Source organism: Mus caroli, unplaced genomic scaffold (assembly GCF_978045245.1).
Source record: "Mus caroli unplaced genomic scaffold, Mus_caroli_1 scaffold_19, whole genome shotgun sequence".
NCBI lineage: Eukaryota > Metazoa > Chordata > Mammalia > Rodentia > Muridae > Mus > Mus caroli.
In genome coordinates, this window is record NW_028227274.1 from 45,285,544 (window position 1) to 45,302,616 (window position 17,073).

The 17,073-nt window shown below is 46.5% G+C and overlaps 1 protein-coding gene across 3 annotated transcripts in view; it reads right to left on the minus strand.

The window, feature by feature from the left end:
• Positions 1–16,703, minus strand: part of Sema6a (semaphorin 6A) — a 121,698-nt gene extending 104,995 nt beyond the window's left edge. For 2 of the 3 annotated variants that reach the window (XM_021150344.3, XM_021150341.3), the window contains exon 1: positions 16,007–16,703. The gene's annotated coding sequence lies outside the window, so the exon portion shown is untranslated. The remainder of the gene's footprint in view (positions 1–16,006) is intronic. The other variant, XM_021150342.3, reaches the window with a different exon arrangement.
• Positions 16,704–17,073: the final 370 nt, after the last annotated feature.

Sequence of the window (17,073 nt, forward strand, 5' to 3'; positions counted from 1 at the left end):
CCAAGTATAAAACTCTAGAGCTCGTGTTTTGAACTCCATCAGAACATCACATACAAGGGACATAAAGTGGACTTTCTACACTGTGCTGTGTGTGGCATCAGCAGGTTCTTCTTCATTCCTTCTGATCTCTGTCTTAAAATGACAGGACAAGCACCAGCAGCAGCAGCGGCAGCCACAGCAGCACACCGCCACTGTTATGAAATATGACAGCCATTGCTGCTGTGTTCTGGATATACACTCGGATCCTTGACGTGCCGCCTCTGTACCTCAGGCAGAGTGCTAGCATCGCACATGCAGACAGAGCTGCTGAGTTTGACATTTTCTCTGCACTTATTGGAGACCCAAGAGTATGCTCATTCCCCAGCCAAGGCAAAGCAGAATTGGCACCCACTGTCGGCACAGGACTTCCACACCCAGTGTGGCTGCAACCAGGCTTCTTCATATTGTCAGAGAGCAAAAACACTAAACTTATTTTTAAGAGGGTTTGGAACAGGCAATGCACTAGCCTGAGCGCTCCAAGGATGACCACAATTCTCCTGGTACTTGCTACTTTGATTTGATCTTATGTAACGAGCTTCTAACGTTACTTACAGAGCTTCTTTTTAGCACATATGGATCTTTTGGAACACAAAGAAAATAACAAACAAACAAATAGTAAGCACTACTACCTGATAGTCCTGAAACTTTTCTAGTGTTGACTTCACTTTGGCGTTTTAGTCATCAATGTGTGTGTCACATATACTGTTATCCTCTCTGCTATCAAGAGCATTTGTGATGGGCATTTTTGATTTATCATAACCATCCAGACCTTTCATTGGAAGTTTTTTCACTTTAGGGACCCCGTGTAGCAGAGGTGGCTGGTGATTAAGTGGTAACCTTCTGTGTTCACCTTCCGAGGAATCAGAACGAAAGTGGGTGCGCTGAGGCCAAGTGCCACTAGAGGGCAGCCTACCAGTGAAGTTAGAGATGAGCTGTCCCACATCTGTGCAATAATTTGACATGGGAATCGATAGTGATGTAAATTCAGCTCTCAGCATTATGACATCGACTAAAACATGGTGCCAGATTTTTTTTCCCTCAAAGAATCCAAGTATTAATTTTCAATTTGAATGGGCTCTTAAAATACAGGTTTTCCCATCTAAAAACTGAGTCTGTTGTCTAAAAACCGAGTCTGTTAAAATGCCCCCAACCCTAGAAAACACTTAAAAGTTTCCCATCTTTACTCCTTTTATTGCCCACTTTTAATGTTCTGTTACTTCCTCAAAATACTCAGCCTCGTTTTGGAACTCCTAGGTAGGAATAAGACTTTTTTTTTTATACTACAAGTTTTATTTTAAAAACCCCATAAGGAAAAAGTGCAACATGAAAGTAAACAGAGCAGACTCACCCTTCTGGAGACTCTACAAAAAGATAAATATTTCTTAATATTTATACTACATTGGAAGACTCATCTGGGCAACCATACAATGTCAATATTTATCTAAAGATTAGAGCCACAAAATGAAATATGAGCGACCTCAATCGCCTATACCGTGAAGATGTTTTTAATAAAACATTAAACAGCACATTCTCCCTTCCACTGTGTGAGCGGTGTTCAATTTTAGGACCGTGCAGCCCACAGAAAAGCGCTCATTCACACACGCCTGGTCTTTACATGAGCAACATATGCCCAGGGTGGTGAGTGCTCAGTCTTCCTTGTGGTATCTACTTTTGAACTTACTGAGAACCCGCTCAAGGCTAGGCAAAGCATCATCAGGGCTGCCAGGGGGAACCGTTTATCTGAAAACCTTCAACATAGTACAGAGGTAGGATGAGAGCAGTACATCTGTGTGCAAGCCTTTGATATTCAGTTTACTGCATATGACTTAAACTCAGGATATAGTAGCTGCTAACTAAATACTTTATTTGTTAACCTGACCTCCTGTCTTGGCCAGTGTCACTGCTCTCATTACCTATTACTCAGGTGGGACATCTCAGAGGTATCTGAAACTCATTCAGCTCTGTACCCCACACATCCAATAACATCACACAGCCAGTGAGTTCCCAAGTCCTGCTGGCTGAACCATGCCCATACAGCCAGGGCTTGCCTCTGTCCATTCACAGTCCTATCATGCATATGTACTTCAGGAAGAACTATTTGGTGATGTCATCTTCTTGCTGAAAACATGGAACACGGGCTCGTGGTCCCACCCTCTACATGTTCACAGTTAGTATGTTCTAAACCCACTCACCACTGTCTGTGCCTCAGGTAGGATGCTTCTGCACCTAGAGAAAGCACTAAATGTCTAAATGCTAAGTTAAGGCCAGCTGCTCCTTTCGTTAGACCAGTAGTTGGGCTGAGACAGAGCAAGATGGCCGCCAGAGGGACGAGCCACTTCGGCTGTGTTATGAGGTCTACTTCGTTCCTGCTTTTTTAAAAAGTGCATTTCTGTCCCATAGGTGTAAATATCCTAGGGAGTCATTCCCACCATAATATCTAGTTGAACTTTTTGACCCTCATGCCACAAAGTTGACACCTTGTACTGTTTCCAACTCCAGCTGTAAAGCTGAGTCCCGAATAAAAATGCCCTCCATGGTCAATTGGTCTTTCTTGAGAGACTTTTGTCTTAATATTTCAGGAGTCTCCAGGGATGACAACACCCCCTTCAACAATGCTCTCCATCGAGAAGAAAGGAATTCAGGACCTAATTGCTCTGTGGCCTCTGAGGGCAGGGCAGGGCATTCTCAGACAGTTTCTAAATGTGTCCCATAGCAGGGTTCAAAGAGCAGGCAGGCAGAGGTGAGAATGTCTGTGGTGAGAAACTGTCCTTTTTACAAATTATGAAAGTCCTGAGTAAACAACACTGTGACATTTTAGATTTGGAGGGGGGCAGCACTCAAAGATTGTAGGTCTTTCTCTTATCAGAGATCTGCTCTTGGGCAAATTATTTGACCTCTGTAACCTTCAGTTATCTCATCTTTAAATTGGGCATAATGACACCTGCCCTGCCTAACCCATTACCATACCTGCCCTACAACCCCGAGTTGTAATGAGCTGAAATGAGGCAATGTTTGTTGACACGCTTATGGAAAGAATACTCAGTATAAGCAGTATATAAATGAATCCTTATTACTAACACTCTTGACAGTGATCAATATAGCCAACCAGTTCTGATGAAGGACTTGCCAAGAGTCTCCAGGGACAACACCCCCTTTCCTTTACAGAAGGGCCCCCCTAGGAGCAGTTCTCTGCTGGCAGCTCATCTTTCCCTTTGAGGATAAGGACAAGTAGTCCCACACGTGGGAGGGGGTGCTGTGCAGAGTAAACACGCACGAGGGACGGGGCATGCACATCATGAGTACCTCTCATAGAACAAGCCCTCCAGGCGAGGCTATGAGGCTAGGTATGATCGATAATATGCAAGAAAGTACATTGTCTTCGCCCTTTCATTTCTGCTGGGAAGAATTTGCATTTCAATAATAATGTGATAATGTCAAGCTATTCACAACATTTCAAACTCTTCTCTTCCACACCTGGTGCGCTGGTGAGATCTGCTGAAGGACTGGATGCCTGCTGCTTTCTCACAGCAAAGGCGATGCTGCTGCTGTCCTCTTTATTCTTGGGAACGGATGTGGTTGGGCAATAGGAACAAGGCTTGTGTTCTAGGCCCAGTAAAATGTGACAAGAAAAAACTCCACCCTTTGAGATATCCCTGGAGGATTAATTAATCAGCATATTCAAGGCGTTCAATTTCCCCTCAGCACACATAAGAGGAAACACCTTGTATATAAATGTTGCTTTTTTAAAATAGAAATGTCCCTGGACTCTGAGCATCACTTTAAAAAAGTGTCTAGGGCCAGGGAGATGGCTTGGTCAATAAAAAGCTCTTACCTTGCAGCCTGAGCAGCTGCGTTTAATCCCTGAGTCTATGTAAAAAGCCAAATGTGGTGGCAAGCCTTGACTGGACATCCCTGGACCAGCTGGCTTGAAGTACCCAGAGTGGCAGAAACAGGAGAGACTCTGCCTCAAAACAAGAGGGACGAGGGAACCACATCCTTAAAATGGAGGTCTTCTGACCTCCATGTAACCACACAGCACACATGTGAAGAACTGCATGCATGCACATGCACACACACACACTCTTGGCCCCATATGAACTGCTTCTGTTCCTTTCGATTCTGACATCTCTCTGACGGTCAGGCACGGATCCTACCACAGAACTTTCCTGCCGCATACTGTGGGAGATGGCTCTGAAAACTACCTCGGGTAATCACCATTCTGGAACACGGTAGAGTGGATATTACAAATCAATTCAATTTTGGTAATTTCTCATTAAGATGCCTACAGCTGGGTAGGACTAATTGTAAAAGCTAAGCATTTATAATTCATAAGCACAAATTATGCTAAACTAGATGGGCCTATATGTCATTAAAGTTTCGTATAAGCTACAGAATGATTGTTCAGACCGAAATTTAATTTTTAAGTTGGCATTTATATATTATATCTAACTTTTATTAGACTCTCTGGTTAAAAGTTGAATGTAAATAGCACATTAACATTTATAATTCAGTTTCTTGATATCTGTTATAAAACTCATGACACAAAAAAAAACTCTTGTAACCAAGAGGCAGAGCCTGTTTCCTCCAGAGTTTTCAAGTTCCTTGAATGTTATGTTTAGCACCCACTAAAGGTGCTTCTGGGTAAAGGAAATGCCACTTGGTCCACAGCCTCCCATATATAACACACTTTCATTTGAAAGAATTGAGACAGTATTCAAAGTCCCATTCTATTCTTTGGAAGAAATAACATGGAGCCATTAAATATCAGAAGATAGGACAGATTAAAGTCTTGAAATAAAAGGTAGCTCTTCTACAAGACTCAAAGGCTCCATTGCTTACAGCAGTCCAGTTGTTCCTATCTTCACATGGCCATTCTGGGGAGGAGGCAGGATCATTCTCTCCATCACACTGAGAACCCAGTGCGGTTCATTTTGCCTAGAAATTTAGTGAGTGCATGCGTACAAGCCTCCTGTGCAAAATGCTCCACCTAAATACAGCCACCACCCTACCCCGAAACACTGGTGATCGTCAAACTTGCTTCAAGTCCACTTGGTGTTGGATTGGCAACCACACAGAAAGCACCAATTTGGTTTTTTTCCCCTAAAAACTGCATTGCAATATTATGTTTAACTGGATCCCCAAGTGGTAGCCACAATCTTCTTACCATCCAGAGGGCAATGAACTAAATTTACTGTAATTCTTTTAGAAACAACGAAAAAGCTTTGATCTTTTTTCCCATTATGCTCCTCCTCCATATGCATATACATGTGCATGCATCAGTACATGGATATGTGCATGTGTGTGTACGCGCACGTGTGTATGTGTGTGTGTGTGTGTGTGTGTGTGTGAACCTAGGCTTGTATATATATGTTCTGCAAAATGAGCAGAAACATTTTCTTACCCTGCCCCCCTACCCCCCAAAAATTAAGGGTCTATAATTCTGAATTTACAAAAGCATGCTTTCTTTGCTTCTGGTAGATACATGAGGGGGAGGTGAAACACAGGCAGTCAGTAATTGCAACCTATGTGTAAGGCAGGCAGACCACATGATCAAAACCCGATGTGACACTTAAAAGTGTTTCTCCACAAGGAATTCCAGTGCCCAGAAGCCTGGTGAAGCCAGTAGCAATTACGGCCATGTTATCCTTTTCATTTACTTCATATTATTGGTCTCTAAAATCAATCATTCAGTGCGGTTGGGTAAGGGAGGCATCTTTATAATAGGCGCGTGCGTTCAAAATGCTTGTTGATCTTACACAGACATTTTGGCAAGCTAGGTCTGGGGAAATTTAAAACGGCTGCTTTGAAGCTCACTTTGAAATAAAAACTAGTCATTTTCTAGGTTTTTTTTAAAATGACTAATTTTCTAGATTAGTCCCGTTTGTAATGATTTCAAAGTTTGCCTCTTCTGAGTTTCCCGGATTTTCACGTGCTGTGTTGCCTGTCCAGAATTCAGCCCAATTTGTCTCTCCCCGTGTAAGATTTCTTTTTTTTTTTCCTTTTCTTTTCTTTTTTTCTTTTTCTTTTTCTTTCTTTTTTTTTTTTTTTTTATGTTTTAATCTACAAAGGAATCAAACTGCTTGGCTTGGATATGTAGGAGTTCCAGAAAGTCCACTTGAGAAACGGGAACTAAGAGAAGCACATGAGCGCTCCTGACCCTGGGCCAGACTGGGTAAGGGACGCCAGCTGTGGCCTGCCTCGCATGGGGAGGCACAGCACCATAGCCTTTGTCTCCTCTCCTGGGGCTCTTGCCTCCCCAAATGCCTACTTGATGTAGCCACCCAATATACACACCACTAGAGAACTTCCCCTAATCAGCAGGTCCCTGAGGCGAAATATTAAAATAACAAATACATGAAAACATTAATCTGCTGGAGAGCTGACATGGACAGGAGGCTGGCTGGTCCAAGGTTATCCCTTTGTTGTATAAAAGGCAACCAAATGGCCTCAAACACCTCAATAACTTGGACTTAAAAACAATGAAGATTAAACTCGAAGTAAAAGTCAAACCTTTACATTGCAAAGCCAAGCACAAGGTGTGGCCCCAATGATGTCATCACACTTACTTAGCAACCTGCAGTGCCCAAACCAAGCTAGGAGAAGGTGACATTGTCAGCAAAGTCTACGGATACCTTTGTTTTACCTCCTTATTTAGGAATGGCCCTTAATGAAGAGGGGGTGCCCCTCTGCCTCCTTCTGGGAGGATGAAGGTGACATCAGCCTTTGGACTGTAAATCTTTTTCACTGAGGAATTCTTTCAAGACTTGAGGAAGAGGCAAATCCTGGAGTAAATAGCAGCTGGATGTGCACATAACAAGGTCCAGGGAGAGACTCTCAGGAGTTGTTTCTTTTAATCTAGCCCTGAATTACACCAGAAACAGCTTTCAGCTCTTCTAGAGAGCCCCCCCGCCCCCCGCGCTGCCAAAATAACTGCAAGGCTTGCAAGCCCTAGTATGTCTCAAATCTTCCCCAAGACACCCCAATACTAGCTGAGGCACTGAAACTATGGCAACCGAATAAGAAAGCAGCCTCCATGATTAATAGATGAAGATCCCCGAGATGGTGTCTAGCTGGGACCATCAGTCATGATGTGAGCAGAATTAGCGCAGATTCCATCTCGAAAGCCATTAACAAGTATTCTTCCACAAAACCAACACCCCGCCATTCCGCCCCACACACTGGAGTTTGGAAGGCTCGAGATGATTTCCTTTCTATTGCTCACTCACTATGCAGGTCGAGACTCTGCTTAGTGACTCAGATACTCACTTGTTCTTACAATAGGGAGAAGAATGCAGGCTAGAAGAGTTTCCCACCTGCCTGCCTGGGGGCCTAAGAGCAAATGCATTCAAACCCCCAAATATGTGAATGAAGTCACATGGTTCTCTGAGTTAGGAAGGGGGAAGGGCAGGGACTGACTGGGTCATCTGAGGATGTTTACAGAATATGACTGTTCATGAAGTATTCCATTCTGGAGACAGGAGTATGCTCACATGCTGGGTCTACTGGTGTTCATTCAGTTATCTCTGACTCTAGGGCATTAAGAGTCTCAGAAGGGGGAGGGTGGTACTGCTGATACTGTCATACCAATGAGAAGATGACTACTTTCCTTAAGGGGGAAATACGCAAAGACAATAGGAAAAGAGGACCCATCACAGACTCTTCATCTGCGGAACTACCATATAGCATCACACAGTAATTAAGATATCATTTTAATTTTTTCCTCTTCTCTGGCCCATACAATGCCCCCATCCCCAGCCCAGGGGTACGTTTTCATTGTATAAAATGCCAGCTCCTGTCCTAGTCTATCTAGGCATCAAATCAAATCGTGGCAGAAGATTGGCCAAGGAGGAATTGGAAACCATTGAGATGCACACCGTGCCATGTTAAAGGGAGTCCCAAATCTAAAGGTGGTTCCTATGTGGAAATATCTATTGTTAATTACTGACTTGTTTCACTCTTTCCATGGCCTCTCCACTTACAGAACTTGAGAAGCCTCCTTCTCTCCGGAGCTGAAAATAACTGTAATTCTCAGGGATGGAGGGAGTCCTGGAGGACACAGACAGGTAGCATCCTCAGGGAACTGTGGTGGTAATACCAGTTTAGTTATCCTTCTGTTGTATCTTTTAGAAATCAGATTATTTTTTTCTCACTGATGTCTTGTCCCTTGACTCAAAAGTTTAGATTTGGTAGGAGGAAATCAGTCAGCCGAATAAGTGCCAGGCTCTGCTCCGGGCAGCCCACCACTTCCCACTTGTAATGGAGAAGATTTAGCTGGGAGACCCTGTTCTTCCAAACTCATCCCAAGTGTGGTTAGGGAAGATCAACCCTGTTGTCCCATAGCCAACCTGAAAGCAGTCTTGTAGAGGCTGCATGCAGAGCCTCCAATGGACAGCCAAGCCTCTCTTCTGTACATTTTCTCTTTGGGAATTTGGCTCATCTCTGAAGAGATGACCCTCAGGTACTAAATATGGGTAAAGGCTGTGCACTGATTTTTAAATGTTTGTAAGAGGCAGTAACTACAGCAACAACAACAACAACAATCTTATGGTCTCTGATCTGCCATAAATGTCCGATATTTCCATTGTTTAGCTGTACATTGTTGTGATGTTTTGCTTGCGTTTCCCTTTTCATGTTTGGGGTGTGATATTATCACCTTAGAAAAGGATCATAGCCCCTCTTCCCCTGACACAAACTGTTCACACGCTTACAACTCCCGTAACACTGTGGCTGGCTCAGTGTGTGTGTGTGTGTGTGTGTGTGTGTGTGTGTGTGTGTGTGTGTGTGATTGTTCCTTTAGAGTCCAAGGGTTGTTTCCTTTGTATCCTCCCTCTGTATTCCAGATCCGCAGCCATTTCCTTCTGTTCTCTGCCCCCAACAAAGCAGTATCAGCGTTTCTGAAATCAATTCCCAGGCCACTTTCCAAATAAAAGCAAGCCTTTGTGTTGAATGAGCGCTTGTGTGTGCCAGGCATTGTGCTATTTGCAGGTGTTAGCCTGCTTAGTCCTCCAGCAACTACAGCACTACCACCATTCTCAGGGTTAGCAAACGGAAACAGAAGAAACAAAGTCATCCTATTTGTAACTGGCAAACACACATATCATATGTGTACATATATGTACACATACGTGCACGGGCGTACACATACATACACGCACGCATTGCATTCCCTCTTCCAGTCTTGACCTGAGAACTGCTTCTGGACCTGTTCTCTGCATCCCACCCTGAACTTTCCCAACCACAATGAATTTGCCCTTGTTACTGCAGATATAGGGACTTCCTCCAGTCCTCTTCGCTTGCCCTGACATATCTGTTCTACATTAATGGCCACACTGACATTGATGCATACGATTGCAGAATAATCCTGTTCCTATTTTGTCTTCTTCTATAATGTCTGGCAGATTGCCACTCTCATGACCTTGCCCCAGTATAATGGTCATATTGAAAGCAGTCCTTACTTGACGCACTTGACATTGTGACTGATACAGCTACTATCCACGGTGCGGTAACGCACTAGATATGGGCTGTGTGTTTTCAACGATTCTCAGGAAATTGTCCGTTTTCATAATGCGGTTTATATTCAGGCCATGCCAACAGTATACAATACTCATCTGATGATATAAGAAGACAGCGCAGAGCCTACAATTATACCACGGTCTGAGACAAAAAGAAGCAGAGACATCAAACTTTCCAAGTTGCCAGTCGTTATTTGGTGAGATAGAGTCACGTTTCATATTATTTCATATCATTCTATCTGCAATCCTACAAGGTGGAGAGAGGAGGCTCACAAGTCATGGAACTCGTCTAACATAATGCACCTTCAGGGAAGTAACGTGTCTCATCCAAGAAATAAGAGTCGGGAGAGGGAGAGCAAGTCTTCCAGTATGTTCTTTAACAGTTGTTCTGGCAAAGGGCAAAGACAAAGGTTAAGAGGCATATCACACCCCTCCCCCCAAAAAAAAACCAGAAAAAATTATTGGGGGGAAGAAAACGGTTCAGTAGTCAGTGATTAGAATGCAGAGCAAATGAGACCAGAGTCAATAGCTCAGTCCCCATAAGTGCTGGCTACTTCTTAGCTCCATTTCTTGTCAAGTTGATTTTCCCTAGTTCAGACCTCCTCTGGCTAGAACCAGGTGTCTAACAGATGTGTGCTCTTGGCCCTAGAAGGGGACTGGGTGAGCCTGTGGGAAGGAAAAGACTAATCCATTATCAAGGCTGGGAAAACAACACACTGTGACTATTCCACTAACAGGAGAGGAGAAATCGTGCCTGTGTACAAGGAAGCCAGCAGATGCACAGTCAGGGATGCAGGAAGGAAGCATCTCACATGAGACAGAATGAAAACGAGGCAGAAAACAAGATGATACCTAGACTACTTATTTACAAAAAGATGGCCTCTTGGGCTGCAGAGATGGCTCAGCGGTAAAGAGCCCTGACTGCTCTTCCAGAGGTCCTGAGTTCAAATCCCAGCAACCACGTGGTGGCTCACAACCATCTGTAATGGGATCCAATGCCCTCTTCTGCTGTGACTGAAGACAGACAGCTACAGTGTACTCATTCCAATAAAAATAAATAAATCTTTAAAAAGAAAAAGGGTGCCCTCTTTATTCATGCAACAAACAACATGGAAAGTGGGTAATGGATCAGACAGGTTTTCTTTGTTTGGAGGCGGGGCAATAATAAAGTGCATAAACCATAAAGATAATACTCATCCTCTTGGTATTGTGGTCTAGAAGATAAGGGTAGGAAGTCAGAGGTCAAGTAAGTCAGATGCATGGAAAGGCTTTGCTGAGAAAGTGGTATCTGAGTGGAGGTCTGTAGGGTAGGAGGAACAAATCATGCAGACATGATGCCCCCAACAAAGCAGTATCAGGGTTTCTGAAATCAATTCCCAGGCCATTTTCCCAAATAAAAGCCCCAAACTCCCAAAAAGCACGTACAAAAGAGCCTTGTGAGGGTTGGAGAGATGGCTCAGCGGTAAAGAGCACTGACTGCTCTTCCAGAGGTCCTGAGTTCAAATCCCAGCAACCACATGATGGCTCACAACCATATGTAATGGGACCCGATGCCCTCTTCTGGTGTGTCTGAAGACAGCGATAGTGTATTCATATACATTAAATAAATAGATCTTTTTTAAAGAAAAAGGGGAAAAAGACCCCGTGAAGGACTTCCAGGGCCGCATGCCCGCAGGTATAGGTAAACTCAAAGAGCAGTGGAAGCCCCAGAGAGGGCAGAGTGCAGGTCCTGTGCCAGGGGAAGAACTTAAGTTTTTGGTAGAAAATGATAGGCTAGCTGAGCTGGCTTAGGAATTTCTTTACTTTTCATTCTTGCTGTGTTTTAGCTGCTGTATTGAGAGAAGGTGATAGGAGTCGAAAGCAGAAGCAGGGCAACTAATGGAATGCTGCACAATAGCCCAGCAGAGGAGGACTATGTGAATGAGGGCCAGGGAGGCGGCAGACCCAGATAGAGTGCGCATGCGTCCTGAAGATGGCGTACGCCCCTGCAACTGGCCTATGATACAAGGGAAGGAGTTGAACACAGGCTGTGGGGCCTGAGCCACTCAAGGAGTTACCACAGTGGAGGTGATGGAGTAAGCTAATTTGGGTAGAATGAGCTAGAATAATGCTTTCTGAACACATTAGACGTGAGAGACCTATAAGGTCCAAGAAGAGCTACCTACCCAGTGTGCCCTAGGGATTTCCTATCCTGGTCTGGAAGAAGAGGTTATACGGGTATGGATGTGCTGGTAGTATAACGTGACCCTCCTGAGTACAATTACAATTATTCTAATAAAACATGTTTTGCAAGAGCTCGCCTGTTTCACAAGGCAAGATGCCCTTGTGTATCTACCGCTCTGCAATAGTCCCATGCTAAGTAGCCCTGAACTCGCTTCTCCCTTGAGGTTTGTGGGTCTGACATCTTATTTGCCCATTTCAAAGGGATTAAATGCCTCCCTCCCTTCCCTACCTTACCATATCCCCAAGAGGCAGCCATGTGGTTGCCAGAGAGAATAGCTCAGTTGCTCTTGCAGTACATTTTAAGGCAAATGAGAAAAGCCTTCACTCTGAAATAAAAATATCTCAGAGCTCTTTGGCTCCAGGATACCCTGGGAGAAGAGGCAGGGCTAGGGGAGGGCCCAGCAGGATGCTCCACGGCTCCACCTTCCTCTGGCAAGAACCTAGGTGCTATAACACATGGTTCTTAAATAACAAAGCAAAGCGCGTCCACACTGGGAGGAGGACCAGAAACGTCTTAACCCGAGGGAGGGTGTGGCGGGGAGGGGCTGTGTAGACAGAGACTTGCTGTGGAGGTGAAATGGCAGGTGTCTAATTAAAGCATTTCAATTAGTTTGGCTTGTTCTCTGATTCCCTTTGTGTAAACAAATTAGATGGAAGAGTACACTAGCCCTCACAACTAGTTCTAAAATGTCCTTTCAGCCCATCCACACCCCTCTTATACTACTCTGAAAAGAACAAGCCCACAATGTATAGGTCACATACAAACTTCCTTATACAAAAAAGCACCCCCCCCCATTTCGTCTGTAAGTGTAATTGCCCTTCACTTTGCAAGCATGGGTGCTTACTGTAAATTTAGTACACGTTCTTCAAATTGGGACACATTATTTTTATTCGATGGTAACAGCCTGTGTAACTCTTGCCGTCCTTCTGTAACACGCTCAGCCTCACTGGTGCAACGTTACATGCCTCCTCAAAATGCAAATGTTCTCCCTTTTAAAATGAGAGCAAAAGCACTAGTAGATGTGAAGAGAAATTGAGAGGTGTGTATTTGTGTACAGAGAGTCACCCTTATTATCACTGTGTAATAATCACTCACAGGCAAGCACTGTCTTCACGACAGGAAAAGAAAAACCCTCCTGCTCTACATGAAAATAGTGAACCATGCGTGACAAGCCCATTCATCCCTTTATTCATCATTTTCTTGAGAGTTCTACACAAGGTCATATGTATTTTTACCCTATTTGAATCCGGACATTTTATCCAACACATACTCTTCAAGAGGTGATTCCAAAGGTAAATGGCTTTGAAACATTCATATATGCAGTCTGCATGCATTCTTGGGGATGTGGCAATTGCTAAGTGGTCACAGCTGTAAAATGTTAACACCTGAGGGAGACTATCTCTCCCAACCCCAGTAAATAACAAACAGAAATAGATAGGATGCTTCTTTGCAGCAAGATGACTCTAAAGAATCGGGTACAAAATCAAGGTCTCAGATCTGTTGCTCCTTCTTCCCTGCTTAGGTTGCCTTGCAAACTCCTTCATTCAAGAATGTATGAAAGCAAAGTCTAGGTTACCAGAGAGTCAAAGAGTTACTACATAAACAGAAATAGGTAACCCAAATCCAAACAGCCAGGGCAATTATATTTTAACAGACAGTTTAGGTTGGGAGAGGGAGACACAGATCTGCCACTGTATTTAAGGTTAGGTTAATAATTACCTTTGGTGCCTGGAGTAGTTTAATAAAAGTTTATTGTGGAAGACTAAACGTGGAGTTTATAAACCATACAAAACGCTTGCTATTTTGACTTCTGGTAGCTGTTCGGGTAGGGAGAGGAAAAAAAAAAAAAACTGTGGTATTTTCATTCAAAAATCCAGTACAGGCGCTTTTACAGGGGGCGGGGAGGGAACTAAATAAAGAATTAATGTATCTGAAACCACTAACCTCCTGCCATCACAGTAGCAGATGGTGGATTTGACGCCAAAATTATAAGTCCGCCAGGGGAAGGAAGGCCCAAATCACCAGGATTAAGGAAAAACAAGGCAAAGGCACTCGGCTGCCCAACCCAAGAAAACCAGAACTGAGGGTCCTTAAACGATAGCCTTTTCTGAGACCCACTAATAGAACACTACAACTGAATTAAATGGCAAGAAAAGTTGTGAATACTGTGTGTGTCTGTGTGTGTGTGTGTGTGTGTGTGTGTGTGTGTCCGTCCAGGTTTCAACCGTATTTTAAGCCTTTCAAGGATCCCATTCAGTAGTAACTCCATTTTCATCCAGAGTAAAGAGGGAGAGATCCCTCTGTGGCTGGGCTTGCTCACCACACTCAAGGCGGCCACAATTGCTCTGCACTGACTGAGACGGAATTGTCCGCAGCTCTGCCCACTTCTGCACAGGCTGGAGGCCGTCTCTGGAAACGCTTGCCCAGGCTAGGAGGACAGCGCCTCCAATCGTTCCTCTTTCTTCCACTCCACGAACACCTGGCCCTGCTTCTCTCTCCCTGGGCATGTGCGAGCCGCAATGCCTTGCGCCTGGCGCAGGGGGTTCGGGATGCTGCACTTGGAGCCAGAAACTCGTGAGCCAGCGAGCTAGAGCCAGTGTCCACACGCGCCCTCACAGTAGCTTCTGTCCGCCACTTGTGGTCACACTAGCATCGTGAATTTAATTCGTCCCAACAACCCCACCCCCACCTCCTCGCCCCGGCCCTACTCCAGTTGCTTGAGACCCTGGTCCAGCAAGTGCGTCGGGTCAGGAGGTACCATTCTCCAGTGAGCAGGCGTCTAGCTCCTACTCCCATCCCAGTTGTCAGCTCAATTCGTTCGGTGTCAGAATGACCACGCTGAGCCCTCAGCTGGTGTTTCCAGGAGTCTTAAGCTATCACAGAAACTTTCCAGAAGCGCCTGGTACAGGGACCCTGCACTGTAAAGGGGAGGAGGCGCTGGGAAAGGAGCGGCGAGCGAGCGGGAAAAAATGTCGGGGTCCGGCTTCTCTCGCTGGCACACGCAGGACCAGGACAGCAGCCTGGCTCTATACAGCCCGCGGGAGACCTCAGATCCTGCTTCATACACTGTCTCCCTCCGTGGGGAGTTGAGTAAAACGCGGCATTCGGGGGAAGTGACACTCACTACCCTCCTAGTAGGGTCGCTAAGAAGGAATTGTCCAGCTTGCTTCAGGCTCCCCACAGCCCTACAGAAGCAGAGCTCCAGGACACAGCAAGCAGTCAGGACACCCACAATCTGCAGCCCAGCAGAGCCTACATCAGAGTGGCAAGCCCAGAGCTATCTCTTACCAGGTCTCCCCACCCTTCCCTCTCCCCGGGTACATCTTTTCTCGAGAGGGACCGCACAGGTCTTGGAGGAGGACGCAGCAGGGGCCAGCCCTAGCGTGGAGAGCTCAGTGCTTGAGAGAGACGCAGCTGCGACAAATGGTGCCCTGCTCGAGTGGGAGCTGAGGCAGGGGACAGGACCTAGGGCGGGGGCGCCGCGCCATATAAAGACACTGTTCCTAGGCACTTTCTCCAGCAAACAAAGCCCGGAACCTCTGGTGCCAGCAGCGACTGAAGAGTGGAGCCCACCAAGAGACAGGGCGCGCAGATGCTCAGGGCCATTACAAGTTTCACGCACTCAACCAAGCCCAGCCCAGACCCCGCACTGATAACAAAAGATCCTCATCTCTTCTCCACCGTCTCCGCACAACCATTTCTCCCACATCAGAGCCTAAACCTGTGGCTGGACACAAACAACCTTGTACTCCCAAACCCTCTCTAGCCCTCGAGGGCAGAACCCATTCCCTTTCCCCTTCCCCAGCAATCGACACCAGGACCCGGCGCTTTAGAGAATCCCACCCTCCAGGGCCGCTCTCCTCCCTACTAGCCCAAGAGTGAGCTCTTAGACTCGGTCATACACACACACACACACACACACACACACACCCCACAGGGTAGGACAGCCATCCTCTCGGTCTCGGTCCGGGGCGGCGCCGGTGGTGTGCGCGACGCGGGTGAGGAAGCTCCTGACATGGAGCCCGGGGTCTCTGGGGTTCAGGACAGAAAAGAGCTGAAGGCAAGGCTCGGGGCTACACCCCCAGAAAGGGACAACGCTCGGAAGACAGAAACGTGAGACCAAATAAAACACAAGCACTACAAAGCCCACAAAGCACACCCGGGGTAACCCCAGGACCCTCACCCAAGCCTGGATCCAGGAGGTGGGGCGCCAGGGATGCCAGAGCCATACCTTTTCGGTGCATCGACGGGCAGGCGGCCGCGGCTCGGAGCGGACTGACACGGCGAGTATCCCATTTAGTAATCCATTATCGAGAAGATCTCTCTGGGCCTTGAGCTGCGCTCTTTCCTTCGCAAGCCTTTGTCATTCCTACATGTGTGCTTGTCTCTTTGGGGGCAACAGTCACGGCGATTACTTTCTGGGATGCAAGCGAGCTGTGTTCATCTCCAATGACAGAAGAGGAGGTGAGAGGAAGACCAAAAATAAAAAATAAAAATAAAAAGTAAAATAAAATAACTGAAAAAAGAAAAAGAAAAAAAGGGGAAAAAACAGAAAAAGAAGAAAACAAGCGAGGACCAGGGTAAATGCTCAAGAAACTCTTTTTCCAAATCCAAATTCCACTTGGATTCACTTCTGAGTCCCCTCGGCGGTGCCAGCGCCCATTAACTAGTCATTTCAGGGCGGGGGGCGGTGTGGGGGGGGGGGTTGAGGCAGAGGTGCAGGGCTCTGGCCCGCTCTGCAACCCCGAGTGCAGTGTCCCGGGTGTGGCGACGCTGGCCGCGGCCGCACGCTCCTAGGCGGGCATCTCGGGCAGTCGGCACCGCGGAAAAGCGCCTGTGCTGCGTCCCGAGCGCCTAGGCAGCCGAGTGCGTGGGGAGCGGAGTTGGCTGCAGCCTCACCCCGTGCGGCTCACTACTCCTGTGTCACTGGAGAGGCCGACGCTCCGGGCGGAGCCAAGTCCCGGACTGGATTGCGCAGAGCGGACTCTCCTCCAGCAACCCCGCCTCCCTGGGCTGGCGTCTCCTCCGACCCGAAGGAGAGCTGTGGTGTGTGCGCGAGGGAGGGAGAGGGAGGCAGAGAGTGTGAGCGAGCCAAAGGAAGAGGAGACCTGCTGCCGTGCGACTGCAGGTGGAGCTTTGGACTGAGTCGCCAGCCCGGCTTCCTATCACTTCAATTCCCCTCCCCCGGGCGCGCACCCGGGAGGTCCCAGCGGGGGCGACTCTAGGAGAAGCCCAGCCCCTGTCTCCCCACCCCCACAGCTGCTCTAGCAAAGTGGGGGGAAAAGAAGAAAAAGGAAA